Source organism: Myotis lucifugus, unplaced genomic scaffold, assembly GCF_000147115.1.
Source record: "Myotis lucifugus unplaced genomic scaffold, Myoluc2.0 scaffold_103, whole genome shotgun sequence".
In the NCBI taxonomy this organism is placed as follows: Eukaryota; Metazoa; Chordata; class Mammalia; order Chiroptera; family Vespertilionidae; genus Myotis; species Myotis lucifugus.
Window position 1 is genome coordinate 2,707,051 of NW_005871151.1, and position 15,254 is coordinate 2,722,304.

Consider the following 15,254-nt stretch of genomic DNA (forward strand, 5'->3'; position numbering starts at 1 on the left):
TAAGTGTCACGTAGGAACCTTCCCCCCCGCCGCCCGCCCGCCCCTTGCTTCATGTTTCCAAGTGGAGGGGCCACTATTAGAGTAACATTTCCACCCACTTCCCCCCAGAGGAGGACCTTATATGATTGGTGAATTTAAAACAAGGAGGTGAGCATGCTCAGTTCCATCTCTCTCTCTTTTGGGGGGCCAGATTCTCAGGAAATGTTCTGATCGGCTCTAAGCAGATCTGTCCCTGCAGGAAAGGCTTATATTTGGGGAATTAAGTTCAGTTCTGGGAAGTGTTAGCAAGCAATTTAGCCAGCTCTAAGCCATGCTTATTGTTTTATCAGCAGTAAAGCTGACATTTTTTATCTCCATCCAGCTAACTCCTTGGGGTTTTTCTCAATTAATTAGGAACTTGGGCCAAGAACAGGGGTGTCATTTATGAGCTCCCTAAATCCCAACAGTAGAATGATCTTACTTGCAGACAAGGCCCTCCTGATTTGGTTTACCAACCTTTCCAGCCTCATCCCACACTACCCCCTACCCTCCTTTTTATTCTCCAAGAACATCAAGGGGCTTGTCATTTCTTTTAAACCTCTCGTTTTTTCATGCTTTTATGCCTTTACTCATGTTTATTCTGCCTGCATATCCACTCACCGCTACCCCACTGCCTCATCAGCTGACAATGTGTGTCCTTAATGGCTCATCTCAGGAACCACCTCATGTAGGAAGTCTTCCCTGACTGGCACTTCCCACCACTTTGGGCTCAGTTAAAAGCTCCATATGAATAAAGCTCTAAAATGAATACACCTGCCATATTGTTTTTAAAATCTCTCAGCACTAGATCATGAACTTACTGAGTGGGGACTGTGTTCTTCATCTCCGCACTTCTCAGAGTCAGAGCCCTTCCCAGAGGACATGGAGAGTAAATGTGGGTTAAACCAATGCAGAAATTAGCCAATAGCGAGCAATTCCCATTCCTGAGACCAAGCTGAACTGGAAAGGGTGTTTACACCAGCCAGAGGTCAGGAGCCAGAGGTTAGTCCACAGGGCAAGGCGAGGCTAAAACCGACAAAGTGAGCCGAGGTAAAGACAGACAGGTGGAAGAAGAGGTCAAAAAGGAATACAGTGCAAGGAATGGGTCAGGGCAGGTAATACAGATCTCAGGCTGTGAGGGCAAACGAGCCTGGTACTCACCTGTCTTGTGGTGCCAGGTATATGGTCAAGGGAGGGAATGGGAATGCCTCAGATCACAGGCAAGGACTCGGTGCAGTGAGTGCAGGGGAAAATCAGAGGGGTGAGCAGGAGATGTGGGGCCTGGTCCCAGCTCTGCCACTAAATACTTGGGTGAACTTGGACAAATCACTTCCTTGTATAGGAAAAAGTTTTCTCATCTATAAACAGCATGTCCGAGATCACTTTGAAGTTCCCTTCTAGGTCAAAATAATTGTCATTCTTCAAATGCTATTATATAATATTATTGGAGAGGATTCTTCTGTTATATAAATAATACTTTGTTAAAAATTTATTGTTGAAAGTATTACAGATGTCCCCCTTTTTTTCCATTGATCCATTCTTGACCACCATCACCCCCTGTCCCCTGTCCCATACTTCTATCTGTGCCCATGGGTTTATGCATATGGTATATGCATATAAGTTCTTTGGTTAATCTCTTCCCACCCACCCACCTACCCATGCCTTCCCTGTGAGATTCAGTAGTCTGGTCCATGTCTCTGGATCTGTTTTGTTCATCAGTCTATTTTGTTCTTTAGATTCCACATATGAGATCATGTGATATTTGACTTTCTCTGATTGGCTTATTTCGCTTAGCATAGTACTCTCCAATACTTAGTCTCCATTTTATTCTTTCTATTCAATCAACCAGAAGTACTTCCACTGCTCTGATCTCAGTTTTTCTGAAATCAAGGGGACTAGACTAAATTATTTTTGAGCTCCCTTCCAGCTATAGAATATTACTGTGCTGTCACTTTCTTCATTCGTTGAACACTTACTTCATTCACACCGTGGTGCTCTCCGTTCTGAATGAATTTATAATCTAGTTAAAACAATAAGACTAATACCTTAAAAGTGATCAAGAGAAAAACCCAAGCCATTGTATAAGTTAATGCTAAATTGCAGGTTATAGACTATAACGAATCAACAGAAAAGAGGAGAATCAAGAGGGATGACGATATCGGGGATCCCTTCCTGGAGGGAATGGGTTTGTCTGCATGGGTGAATAGGACATAGATAGGTAAAAGGAAGATAGAGGGGGATGGATGGGTAGATGAATGGATGAAAAGATGGATAAAAGGACGAATGTATGAATGGAGAGATGGATAGAGTAGGATATCCTTAGTAGAAGGTACAGCCCAAGCAAAAGTAAACACCTAAAGATAATCATGAATCTGTGCTGGGCTGATTCTGGAAACCTGCTAAGCTAGAGTAAGGAGAGGAGAAAGAGGAGGAGGGTAATGTTTGTTGTGCGAGTACTTGTAGCTGATAACTTTTGGTGTCTACACTCTTATAAGCCCTCTCTCTAGGAATAATTCCTATATACCCTGGTCAAAGATGATTGGATGAAGGAGGTCACTCAACCTTTTAAACTTTGTTAATTCAGTTCTCCCCCAAAAATAGCGCTGGACACAGGAAAACTGAGCAGGACTTCCTGTGGAAAGACTGGACTGTAGAAAGGTCTAGAGGAGGGGAATGGTGATAGTTGGGAAAGGAGCTGAGGGACCAATCTGCAGAGAGCAGAGAGCAGGAGAAGAGCACAGAGGAAGAGATGGAGGCACCATAAGACAGTCTGTGGCTCCTGGGAGATGGAGCGTGTACCTGGATTCTGACTATCCAGTTCCTGGTTCCTCCCCTGGGGACTCTGTATTTTATTTCCTGTTCCTTCATTTCAGCTGAACCAGTTTAAGTGGCTTCCTGTTCCTTAGAATAAAAAGAGCCTTGACCAGGACAGTCTGTTCACAAATTTTTCTCCAGGTTAATCCTTATAACAATTCAATGAGATCGTTATTATTTCCACAATATTAATGTGCATGTCAAGGCTAAGAGAGACAACGTGACCCGCTTAAGAACTCCGCTAGTATGTAATTAAACTGGGATTCAAACCCAGGTCTGGCTCCAAAGACCTTCTGCTCCCCATGGGACATTGTCAGTGTCAGAATCAACAGCTGATCTTAAACACTTTCTCTGTAACCTGCACAAGTCATCTATACTCTGAGGAGGGTGCTGTGTTTATTCATGGGCCAGATCAATAACTTTTGCTAATTCCGAGATTCTCCTGTGAAGGTTCAGGCATAGAAAGCTCATCTAAAATACACTAATTCAGAATGTATAAACCGCCAGACACTGTTATTTGCGATTCTTATTGTGTTACATTCAAAGCAATGTTGTCCTTAGAGAGAATATCCCAAGTTTGGTGAATAAAAAGAGAAGCTGGTCAAAATTAGTAAGATTTCTCCAAATGAAGATTAAGAATTTCTTTAATTGGGGGATCAGCTAAGTAACACATTTATCCTCAACAAAATTCATTGAGTGGTTGCCATGCCTAATTCTTATATTTTAATGACCCATTACAAATACACATTCTTCATGCAATTTTTATTCGAGGCACACTCAATTCTTACAATCCTCTCAAATACCACATTACTCAAACCTCTATGCCATAATATGTGTGAAAATTCATTTCCCTCTCCTGTCCATCTGGAAAACTTCCATTCTTCCTTCAGGATTCAGCTTGACAGTCGCCTCCCTAAAGCTGTTCTTGGCCACTAACTCTGTCCAGTGAAGGTTAGTAGCTCTTTCCTCTACAGCCAGGAAACCCTTACCTTGACTATCGCCACTCTGTATGGTAATTGTCTCTTTGCAGTTGAGGTGAGATGTTCTTCTCCCTCCCACACCAGGGCACTCTCTTTTCTAATTTCCCCCTCCTCCCCCGCCCCCAACCCCCCAACTAATGGGAAACTCATTGCTTATCTGATGAGCTCAAGATATTGATTAGGCCACAAGTCATTAGTGAGCAAGGTTGCCATGGTCAAGACCACTCTACCTGCCCTAACCGGTTTGGCTCAGTGGATAGAGTGTCAGCCTGTGGACTCAAGGGTCCCAGGTTTGATTCCGGTCAAAGGCATGTACCTTGTTTGCAGGCACATCCTCAGTGCGGGGTGTGCCAGAGGCAGCTGGTCGATGTTTCTCTCTCATTGATGTTTCTAACTCTCTATCCCTTTCCCTTCCTCTCCATAAAAAAATCAATAAAATATATTTAAAAAAATAAAAGACCACTCTATCCTCCTGTCAGAACTTTCCTAGCCTTCCCCTGCCACTAGCGAAGAGTCTGGGAGGTGATTCGGGCACCCTTTCTCTCCCAGTTATCTTCTGTACCACTGGTAAAGTAAGAGAACGTGCTGCCATGAGTGTGATGGAGACCAGACAGCCTTGCCCCACAGGCCCAGCAATCCTCCCCACTCTCTGGGTCTGTGTCTTTATCTGTGTCCACCTAGGTAAGCCAGGTAGGGTGTGCTCTGTGATTTGTGTTATGTATTTAGGGGGTGTGGGGGAGATGGGGAGCCTTAATTGGGTTTCCCAGCTGCAGTCCAGGGCTCTGGCTCCGTTTAGCTGAGAAGCCCTAATTTGTGTGAGCTGTGGAAAATTCTCATCCACTATCTCTTCATACACTGTTGTGTCCCTTTGTGTTCACCTGTGACTCCAACTGCTTATTTGTTCAACTTTTCACTCTGTCCCAGGTGTTTTTTAAGTTCTTTTCCATATTTTATATATTTTTATCTTTCCCTGCTTCAGTCCAGATATTTTCTTCTGACAAACTCTGCAGTTCACTAATCTTTTCTCAGCTCTTTCTAATCTGCTGATAACTCCATATGTTGGGTTTTTATTTTGGCTATTGTATTTTTCAGTTCTAGAATTTGAATTTGGTCACTTTTTATAGTTTCTTATTCTATGCTGAAGGTCACCACCCTGTCATCCAATTTCTTGACTATGTTAATGACAGTTCTTTTAAAGTCTGTATTAACTCCAATATTTTTATTTCCTGTTGGTTTCTTTATATTATCTGAGTTTCTTTGCCTCGTGGTTTTTGGACAATTTGTCTTGCTTCTAGGTGAGTTTGATAATTTTGAATTGGATATCAGTTATCCTATATAATAAAGAGCTAATATGCTAATTAGACCGAACAGCAGAATGACTGTCCAGACGACTTTCTGGACCAAGCTGGGGCTGATGCATGAATTTCGTGCATCGGGTCTCTAGTTAAGTATAAAGTTCAGGATGGTGTTATCTTCCTCCAGAGAGGATTACCTTTTGCTTCTGGTAAGTAGCTAGTAAAGGCAGATTGGCCGATCTTAATTAAATCAATGATGGAACAGATTCAAAACCAGGCTTCAGTCTTCATGAAGGCTGGTGTATTTGTAGTTTACCCATATTTCTGTATTCTAACCCTTGGGAATTCCCATTGAAAGAGTAACCACCATGGCTCCTCTCCTTTGGAAGGCTCTAAACTCCCGTTTTTATCTCCTCCACCCCCATAAAACTGCCAGAAGTGATGCTCAGCTCTTCACCTGTCAGTCTTTTCTGCTCAGTCTCTCAGTGGCTTAGATAATGTTCATCCACCAGCAAACATCCTGGGAGGAAAGCAGCACAGAATGCCACACTCACTGCTCTTTGTTTCCCTTCTCCCTGAGATCCTAGGCTCCTATGTCTTCTCAGCCTTGGTAATTGTCCAATATCTTGGGAGTGATTTTTAAAAATTTCATCCAGCTTTTCTAGTTGTTCTTGGTGGGAAAGTTGTTCTGAAATCTGATAGCTATTATGGAAATCTTCAATAGCTAACATTTACTAAGGACTTAATACGTGCTAGGTCTGTGATGGCGAACCTATGACACGTGTGTCAGAGGTGACACGCGAACTCATTTTTTTGGTTGATTTTTTTCTTTGTTAAATGGAATTTAAATATATAAAATAAATATCAAAAATATAAGTCTTTGTTTTACTATGGTTGTAAATATCAAAAAATTTCTATATGTGACACGGCACCAGAGTTAAGTTAGGGTTTTTCAAAATGCTGACACGCCGAGCTCAAAAGGTTCACCATCACTGTTCTAGGTGCTGCTTGACATACTTTACATGTATCTGCTCATTTAAATCTCATCACAGTTCTAGAATATAACTGTTCTGATTTTCCAAACTTTACAGACAAAACTGATGCACAGAGAGATAAGTAGCTAGTCTGAGGTCATACAGTGTAAGTAGTAGACCCAGAATTTAAAAAAAAATTTTTTTTTATTGATTTCAGAGAAGAAGGGAGAGGGAGAGATAGAAACATCAATGATGAGAGAGATCATTGATTGGCTGCCTCCTGCACGCCCCCCCCCCCCCCACTGGGGATCGAGCCCACAACCCAGGCATGTGCCCTTGACCAGAATAGACCCTAGGAACCTTCAGTCCACAGGCCAGCACTCTATCCACTGAGCCAAACAAGCTAGGGCTAGACCCAGAATTTGAAGCCAGGCAGCTTGAGTTAGAACCCTAGACTTTGTCTAGAACCACAAACCTCTCAATTCTCAGCTCTTGGTTCTGCCATTTGGGATCCATAAGGTGTACCAAATGCCGTACATTAAAGCCACGTATTAGTTGAGCTCATCTGCGTTGGTTTCTGTACTTTGCAATCAACTGATTTCTGACAAAGTTTTTTGGATAAGTCACCTCTTCCACCAAAATGCTCCATTAGAATAAAATGCCCTAATAACCTTTCCCCAAAGAGATATCATTTTTCTTCCCAGAGCTCCTTGTTTGTTAACATCCTCATGATGTCATTTACTTCCCTTGTTTTTGAAAAGGGTCTCACTGGACAATTCCCTCACACTCATGGTTCCAGCAAACCTACCTATGAGAAGTGTAAAGGACATATTCAGGCTAAAAGTAGGCCACCTCCGTGAAGGAACAAAGTCCTCCAGCAAGGTCAGAATCCCATCAGGCTTGTGTTCCAAGGCCCAGAGCACAGCTTGAAAGCAGAGGTAATTGAGCCAGCTGCTGAGAGGCAGCAGCCACATCCCCTCAACGCATTAATCTGCCTCCCTGGGCTGTGAAGGGGACCCAGCGCTTCCATTTTACCAGCATGAAGAAGCACACCATTTTCATGCATCATTCCATAAAAATCCCCTCCTGGAGGCTTCATCTAAAAAAGAAAAAATACTCAAGGGAATAGTCTCTATAGCTTCACATAGCTCTTTATTTAGAAAATCTTAACTCATGAATTTCATCCAGCTGTTTATTTTTTTTTCCATGATTGGCCAAACAGGGAATCCAGTTTGGGGTCTGTTCTAGCCTACACTGAGGCCTAGAATTTGGGAGAAGCCCAGAGAAAGGTATTTGTCTCAAGGGGAATGAGAGGTAAGAAGAAAAGTCTCTTTGGGGAAAATAACCCTTCAACCAGGGTGAAAGCGATTCCTCTTTGTCAAGACAGATGGGGAGGAGGGTGACAGATATTCATCTTGTCCAATGGATCTGCTGCCCCCGGCATTCAGAGAGAAACCTTAAGTTTCTGGTGAGAAAGTAAATAAGAAGCCACCAAGAACTTAGCAAGGACACCAAAAATAAAAAAAATGTATGCTGCTTGTCTCAGAGACTCCAACAAAACTCCTTCCCAACTTCTGTACGACGACGACGACGATGATGATGATGATGATGATATGATAGTCTGTTCAATTTCTATTATGTATCAGACAATTCATGTATCAGACTATTTATATGCATTATCTCTAAGCAACATGTAAGGCAGGTATTTTTATCCTAATTTTACAGATGAGAACACACGGTTACAACGGTTGGGTAATTTTCCCACAGTTACTCTGTTTAAGTGGCAAAACTTCGATTCTAAAGTAACGCTCTTTTCAAAACACCATCTTCTGACTTCTCTTCATCGTCATATCAAAATGGTAATTAATGTTTTAAAATGATAGTGAATCTACATAATAACACAGTAACTATTCTCCCACAATGAAACAAAAATAAATATGGTCAAATAATTCAAGACCATTTAACAAGCTATTCAGTGGGAAACTTTCTAGTTCCTGGAATTGACAATTGAGACTGAACAAAGGTTCCACATCCCAACCTTCTAAATACAGCCACAAAAAATTGGGACACTTATCGGCCCAGGACTTCATAAGAGCAGCTGAAGGACTGGTTCTATATCAGGAAGAGAGGAGTTGGTCTAGGTGGTTTGTCACAGGCCTAGTGCATTTGGGTCAGAGACATTGTTTTCTATACTGGATGAGAGTGGTACTTCCTCATTTCCTAGCACAGCAGTTCTCAAATTTTTTAGTTGTCAAAACCCCTTTACACTCTCAAAATGTATTGATGATCCTAAAGAGCTTTGTAGAATTTGAATTCTATGAATATTCATAGTATTAGAAATTAAAACGAGAAAATGTTTGATTATATACTTACTAGAGGCCCGGTGCACGAATTCATGCATGAGTGGGGTCCCTCGGCCTGGCCTATGATTGGGGCCGATCAAGGGCCATCTCGCCCAATCCCAATCAGGGCCAATCGGGGCCGGCCGGGGGGGAGGGACCACAGGAGGTTGGCTGGCTGCAGGAGGTTGGCTGGGGAGTGCACTGACCACCAGGGGGCAGCTCCTGCATTGAGCGTCTGCCCCCTGGTGATCAGTGCGCATCATAGCTACCAGCTGGTCATCTGGTCGTCCAGTTGTAACAGTTGCTTAGGCTTTTACATATATATACATATATAGATTAATTCATTTGGAAATAATAATAATAAACCCATTTCATGTTAACATAACATTTTAATAAAAATTAACTTCATTTTCCAAAATTAGAAAAAAATGAACAAGAAGAGTAGCATTGTTTTACATTTTTGAAAATCCCTTTAATGTCTAGTATAATAAAAGACAACTGGATTTTCATGTCTGCTTCTGCATTCAATGTTACATGATGCTGCTTTGATTGAAAAATATGAAGAAAATCAATCTGGCCTTACACAGACGTGCAGTTGGAAAAGAGGAATATTGTAATAGCCTTTTATTTAACCACTAGAGGTCCGGTGCACAAAATTCATGCACTGGAGGGGGTGTCCCTCGGTCTGGCCTGCCCCTTCTCACAGTCCGGGAGCCCTCAGGGGATGTTGTACTGAAGCCGCAGTCTGGCCTCCCTCTGCGGGAGGTGACCGGCCAATCAGGGGAAGGCACCGCCCCCATCACCCCCTTGCTACTGCTGCCTCTGGCCTCCTTCTGCGGGAGGCGACCCTGCAATCAGGGGAAGGCAATGCCCCCATCACGCCTCTGCTGCTGCCACTGCCAACCCCGAGGCTGCCTGAGCCTCAGCCATCACAGCCACTACGGCTTGCCTGAGCCTCACCCGGCCCTCATTGCCTGAGCCTCTGGCCTCGCAGCGGCAGCGGCCATAGGTGGCTTGCTGGAGCCCTGGGCCGGCCCTGGGCAAGTGATAGCAGCCATTGGCGGCTTGCTGGAGCCCCAGGCCAGCCCTGGGCAAGTGGCAGTGGCCATCAGCCATGAGCTTCCTTGTGCTTAAACGATCGGGTGCACTCGTCCTGTGATGGGCAGATCGCATCTTCCAGCGTTCTCCTGGCTGCAGGGGAGGGTACAGGTCTCCCTCCGGCCCTGGGTCACTGGGTCCAGCTGCTAGAGGAAATTCCCTACATTAGTTGCCCGGACACCTGGAGGCCTCCACCGATTCCCGACCCTGACCCGAGGGGCGTTGAGGGGTGATGGAGGCGGCCTGGGAGTTTGAGGAGCCGTAGGAAGTTGCTGCCTTTCTCAGAACCCCTGACCTGTGGTGCTGGAGGCCAAGATGGGGCATGGCTGGGCCAGGAGCTCTTAGCCGTGGAGCTCGGACTTTCCCTCACCTGCCTTCACTGCTGGGCTTTCTCTTGCTCACTTGCCTTCGCTGCTGGTGCAGAGGTTTCCCGGCAGAGCGGCTCTGCTGCCACTTGGCAGAAGGAACCAGTGGTCCTTCTGGGCAGTCGGCAGCAGCCATCAGGAGCGCTCACAGCCGCCGCCACCATGTGGGGAGTACAGCCCGCCCTCCGCCCCCGTCCAGACGCTGCAAGTCTCCACCCACCCATCCCTGCTGCGTAGGCAGCCTGCTGAACCGTCGTTATGTGACAGCATCCCGACCAATTTGCATATTACCCTATTATTAGGTAGATGGATATTCTTCTTCGATATTAGACCAAAACTCAACAAGTAGTAATGTATTTCTTCAATGTGGAATCTGGAACCACATTGATATTTTTTTGTACTTTGTTATATTTAAAATCCATTGGGTGAAAGGGGTGATGGTGGTCAAAAGATACAAACTCCTTTTTACGACAAATAAGTCCTAGGCATGTAATGCACAGCATGGTGACTACAGTAAACAATGCCGTATTATATATTTGAAAGTTGCTAAAAGAGTAGATTTTAAAGTTCTCATAAGAAAAACCTTGTAAGTATGTGTGGTGCTGGATGTTAACTAAGCTTATTGTGCTAATCATTTCTCAATATATACATATGTCAAATCATTATGTTGTACACCTAAAACTAATACAGTTTTATATGTCAATTATATCTCAAAAAATTTAGGCATGGTGACTATAGTTAATAATACCATATTGTATATTTACATATATCAAATCACTATATTATAACCTTTAAAGTTATACATTATGTCAATTCTATCTCAATAAAACTGGAAAAAAGAAAAAATAAAGATTTTCCTGGGTGCCATACGGAGAACAGACTGTAGGGAGCCCAAAGTGCATAGAAGATCAGGTAAGACTCTCACAGCAGGTCAGACAAAAAGGTTTAGATCAGAATGGAGCCTCAGTTTCTTCATTTGTAAGAAAATAAAAAACTAACCTTACCTACATCACAGGATTGTTGCAAGAATCAAATGAGTTTGTAGATGTAACAGTATAAAAGTTATCATTATTTATCATTAGCAGCTGTCTCTACCAAACAGATTTCTTTTCCTGAGGCCTAAGATTAATTAAAGTCCCAACATTCAGTGGCTGCCAGGGCAGGGAAAACACAAAGAAAAACACACACAACATATTGTATATTTGCAAGTTATCTTTTAACATATTTTTAGTAGATTTTTTAAGTTCTCATAAGAAAAAAATTGTAACTATGTATGATGAAGTGTTAACTATACTAATTGTGGTGATCATTTCACTATATATGTATATCGAATTTATATTGCTTACCTGAAACTAAAATAATGTTATATGTCAATTGTAACTGAATTTTTTAAAGAATTATTGAATGCATTGGTTAATCTTGTACTTGGAATGGATCTTTACTTTTTTTGTTTTTATAACATCATTCATTGATAAGTCATTTGGGAATATCAGTACACTTAATTATATAGCTCTTTCAAATTAACATATTTCATTATGCTAATCAAAAATCACATTCAATATCATCACCCACAATGCCATCAGAAAGGTCTTTAAGTATGGGAAGCTATCAAGCTCATGGTTTCAAATGCAAGTTTTGCAAAAGCCCAATTTCTACTTCAAAACTCAAATTTCACCACTGGCAACACATCCTGTCAGCTAGTTTTCTGGAAGTGGCAGGCTCTCTTTGTATATAATTCAAGAAAATAGCTACCAAATACCCAAGTCAGGAGAGCAATAGTTTATATCAGTAACTCTTTCAAATAAAAATGATGGGCGCCGGAGAGTGTTAACGAGGAAGTCAGAGAAACCCAGGCCCCATATCAGGCAACAGGGATTAGAGAAAGGGGCAGGGGCGTGGGCTGTCCAAGGCTGTCAAGAGAAGGCATGTCCCGCAGGTGAGGGGCTGTTAGCAGGGGATTGGAGGATGAGGGGCAGCAGGGATCAGGATGAGTCTCAGTATTGCCCCTAAAAATATATGTATATCATCTGCACAGATAGCACTTCATCAAGCAGAGAAGACCAAAGGCATCTCACCATCCCCTCCAACAGGTAACTCATCTTCTCTCCCTAATTCTCAATATCCTGCAGGGAGTAGGCCCAGAAAAGAGAGGAGAAGGAAGTGAGGCAGACGCTACTGTACCTTCCACCCCTTTCCCCCTGTCCACCCTACAATGCCCAAATGCATTTTCCCAGAAATATTAACATACATAGCAATAGCTAATATTTGCTAAACAGTTACTATTACTGTTCCAGTCACTGTTCTAGAAGCTTTATTTATTTAATCCCCACAGCAAACCTATGGTCTGATGCTATGTCAGAGAGGTTAAGTAACTGGCCCAACCACACAGTAAGCAGCAAGGTCAGATTTGAACCCAGGTCATCTGACTCAAATTCAGTAATTTAACAATAACGCTTCTCTGATCCTCATGCAAGGGTATCTACTTGGTGCCTGCAATTCAGGAGGGCCACAGATTCCTGCACCCAGAGCCCATCCACTATCACTTAAAAGTCCACAGATCTAGAGCTAAGAACACCTGCTATCGATGAAAGCCCTTGGTAAGCTCGCTGAAGGAAGATCAATGCGAGGGATTCTCCTCATTGATTTTGGGTTCCTGCAAAGCCACCTCACCTCGCTGTGACCAGAAAAGTCCAGCTTGATGCCCTAACCCTGTGTTATTATGGCTTTCCCTGAAGTAGCATTTGAAACGTTTTTTTTTCTAATAGGCTGCCCATGAAGTGTCAATAACACAAACAGGTGTCCATCTGCTTAGGTACTATGTGTAAATCTGAGCTTTTCATTAAAAATAAGAAAGATCTTTTTAGTCCTCCCTTCCACCAAGACTCAAGCTTCACCAGGTTGCGAGCATCCCCTCCCCTCTGGGAATGTCCACCCTAAACCTAACCACCCACTAATTAGAGCTGTTTTCTGATAGTCATGCCCTGGTGTTCATATGCTCATGCCCTCTCTTGAGTGTAGGCTGACATTTTTGTCCTATCACTTTTTTAAATTGTGGTAAAATAGAGTTACCATAAAAGTTACCATTTAAATGATTTTTAAGCGTACAGTTCAGTGGCACGAAGTACATTCACATTCTTGTGCAACCATTTACACTCTTCGTCTTCACAACCTTTTCATCTTCCCAAACTGAAACTCTGTATCCACTGAACACTAACTCTGCAGTCCTTCTCCCAGCCCCTGGCAACCACCATTCTACTTTCTTTCTGTCCCTATATATTTGATTATGCTGGGTACCTCATATAATTGGACTCATACAATATGTGTCCTTTTGTGAGTGACTTAATTCATTCAGCATAATGTCCTCAATGCTCATCAATGTTGTAACATATACCAGAATGTCCTTCTTTTTTAAGGCTGAATGACATCCCCTTATATGTATAGACCATATGGTCTTTATCCATTCATCCATCAGTGGACAATTGGGTTGTTTGCACCTTTTGGTTATTGTAAATAGTGTGGTTATGAGCATCGAGGGAATAAATACACCCATGCTCAGACGTAAGTGTTTGAGTTCTTGCTTTCAATTCTTTCGTGTTGATATCCTGGAGTGGAATTGCTGGATCATATGGTAGTTCTATTTTTAATTTTTTGAGGAAGCCATCACACTGTTTTCCACAATGGCTGCCCCATTTTACATTCCCACTAACAGTACACAATTTTTCCTAGGCTGACTTATTGATTCACTTCCAATGAATATAATAAAGCAGAAATGATAGGATGTCACCTCCACCAACATTAGGTTATAAGAAGGCTTGTCACCCCAGACAGTTTAGCTCAGTGGCTGGAGTGTTGGCCCACTGAAGGTTTGATTCCCGTCAAGGTCCTGTACTTCAATTGCAGGCTCAATCCCGGGCCCTGATCAGGGTGTGTGCGGGAGGCAACTAATCGATGTGTCTCTCTCACATTGATGTTTCTCTCTGTGTGTCTCTCCCCCTCCCTTCCACTCTTTCTAAAAATCAATGGGAAAATATCCTCAGGTGAGGATTAACAAAAGAAGGAGGAGAAGGAAGGAGGAAGAGGAGGAGAGGGAGGAGGAGGAGGAGGAGGAGGAGAAGGAGGAGGAGGAGGAGGAGGAGGAGGAGAAGGAGAAGGAGAAGGAGAAGGAGAAGGAGAAGGAGAAGGAGAAGGAGAAGGAGAAGGAGGAAGAAGGAAGAAGGAAGAAGGAAGGAGGAAGGAGGAAGGAGGAAGGAGGAAGGAGGAAGGAGGAAGGAGGAAGGAGGAAGGAGGAAGGAGGAAGAAGAAGAGGAAGGAGGCTTGTCTAGAGCCCTCTGTTGGTTTGCTGGCTCGAAAGAAGCATACTCCATGTTGTGAACTGTCCTAGGAGAGGTCTATGTGGCAAGGAACAAAAGTCTCTAGCCAACAGCCAATAAGAACCAGATGCCTGCCAAAGCCACATGTATGTGCTTGGAAGCGGGTCATTTCCCTATTGAGCCCTGAGATGATCACAGCCTGGTGGACACCTTGATTGCAGCCCTGTGAGGGACCTTGAGCCATGCAATGAAGCCATGCCCAGACCCCTGACCCACGAGGACTGGAGGTAGCAAGGATTGGTTGTTCTAAGCTGCTAAGTGTGGGGTATAATTTGTTATGTAGCAATAGATAATGAATACAGTGGAGCTAGATAAGGATTATTAAAAAGAAAGAAAACAGGTTTGTAAGCTCTTGTGAATAATCTCATAGAGAGAAAAATCCAGAGAGAAAGGAATGAGCTGAGGAAGTGATGCCCTTGGTGAGGGGTAAGATCTTGTGCACAGAAGAAAGGATTGATTTTCGACAGAAGCAGAAGCTCATCGACACAGTGAGAGTGAATTCACTGGAGAAATATCATATGAAGTCTGTGGTCATGAATTTAAAGTGAAACCAGCAGGAAGTTTGTGTGATTTTTCTCCAGTCACGTTTAGCTGCATAGCTTTGGACATGGAGTAGGTGGGGTTGGATTTAACCAGGGTTTTTCGTTTTCCCAAGAGAGGATGGCAAAGCTAGAGGGATATTCTCATCAGTATATGCTCTATACTACAACTTTTGTAGTTTATAGTATATATAATAGCATGTAATATATATAGCATATATGTGCATGTATCTATATAGCACATATAATATATATTGGTATAAATACTATATATGTTATATATATATGTTATATATATATATTATGTTATATATATATGTTTATCTATATACTATCCATATATCTATATATACAAATATATATATATATATTAAGTGCAGGTGTCCCAAAAAGGCGCTTTGGCCGCCATTCTAATTCCAAGGGGTTAAACCGAAAAAAACTCTATTGGAGCTATCAGTG

At 42.7% G+C, this 15,254-nt stretch overlaps 1 long non-coding RNA gene across 1 annotated transcript in view; it reads left to right on the top strand.

Moving 5' to 3' along the window:
• Positions 1-11,948, top strand: part of LOC111826802 — a 35,383-nt gene extending 23,435 nt beyond the window's left edge. Inside the window, exon 3 of the long non-coding RNA XR_002830211.1 lies at positions 11,922-11,948. This is a non-coding gene — a long non-coding RNA (uncharacterized LOC111826802). The remainder of the gene's footprint in view (positions 1-11,921) is intronic.
• The last annotated feature ends 3,306 nt before the right edge of the window (positions 11,949-15,254 follow it).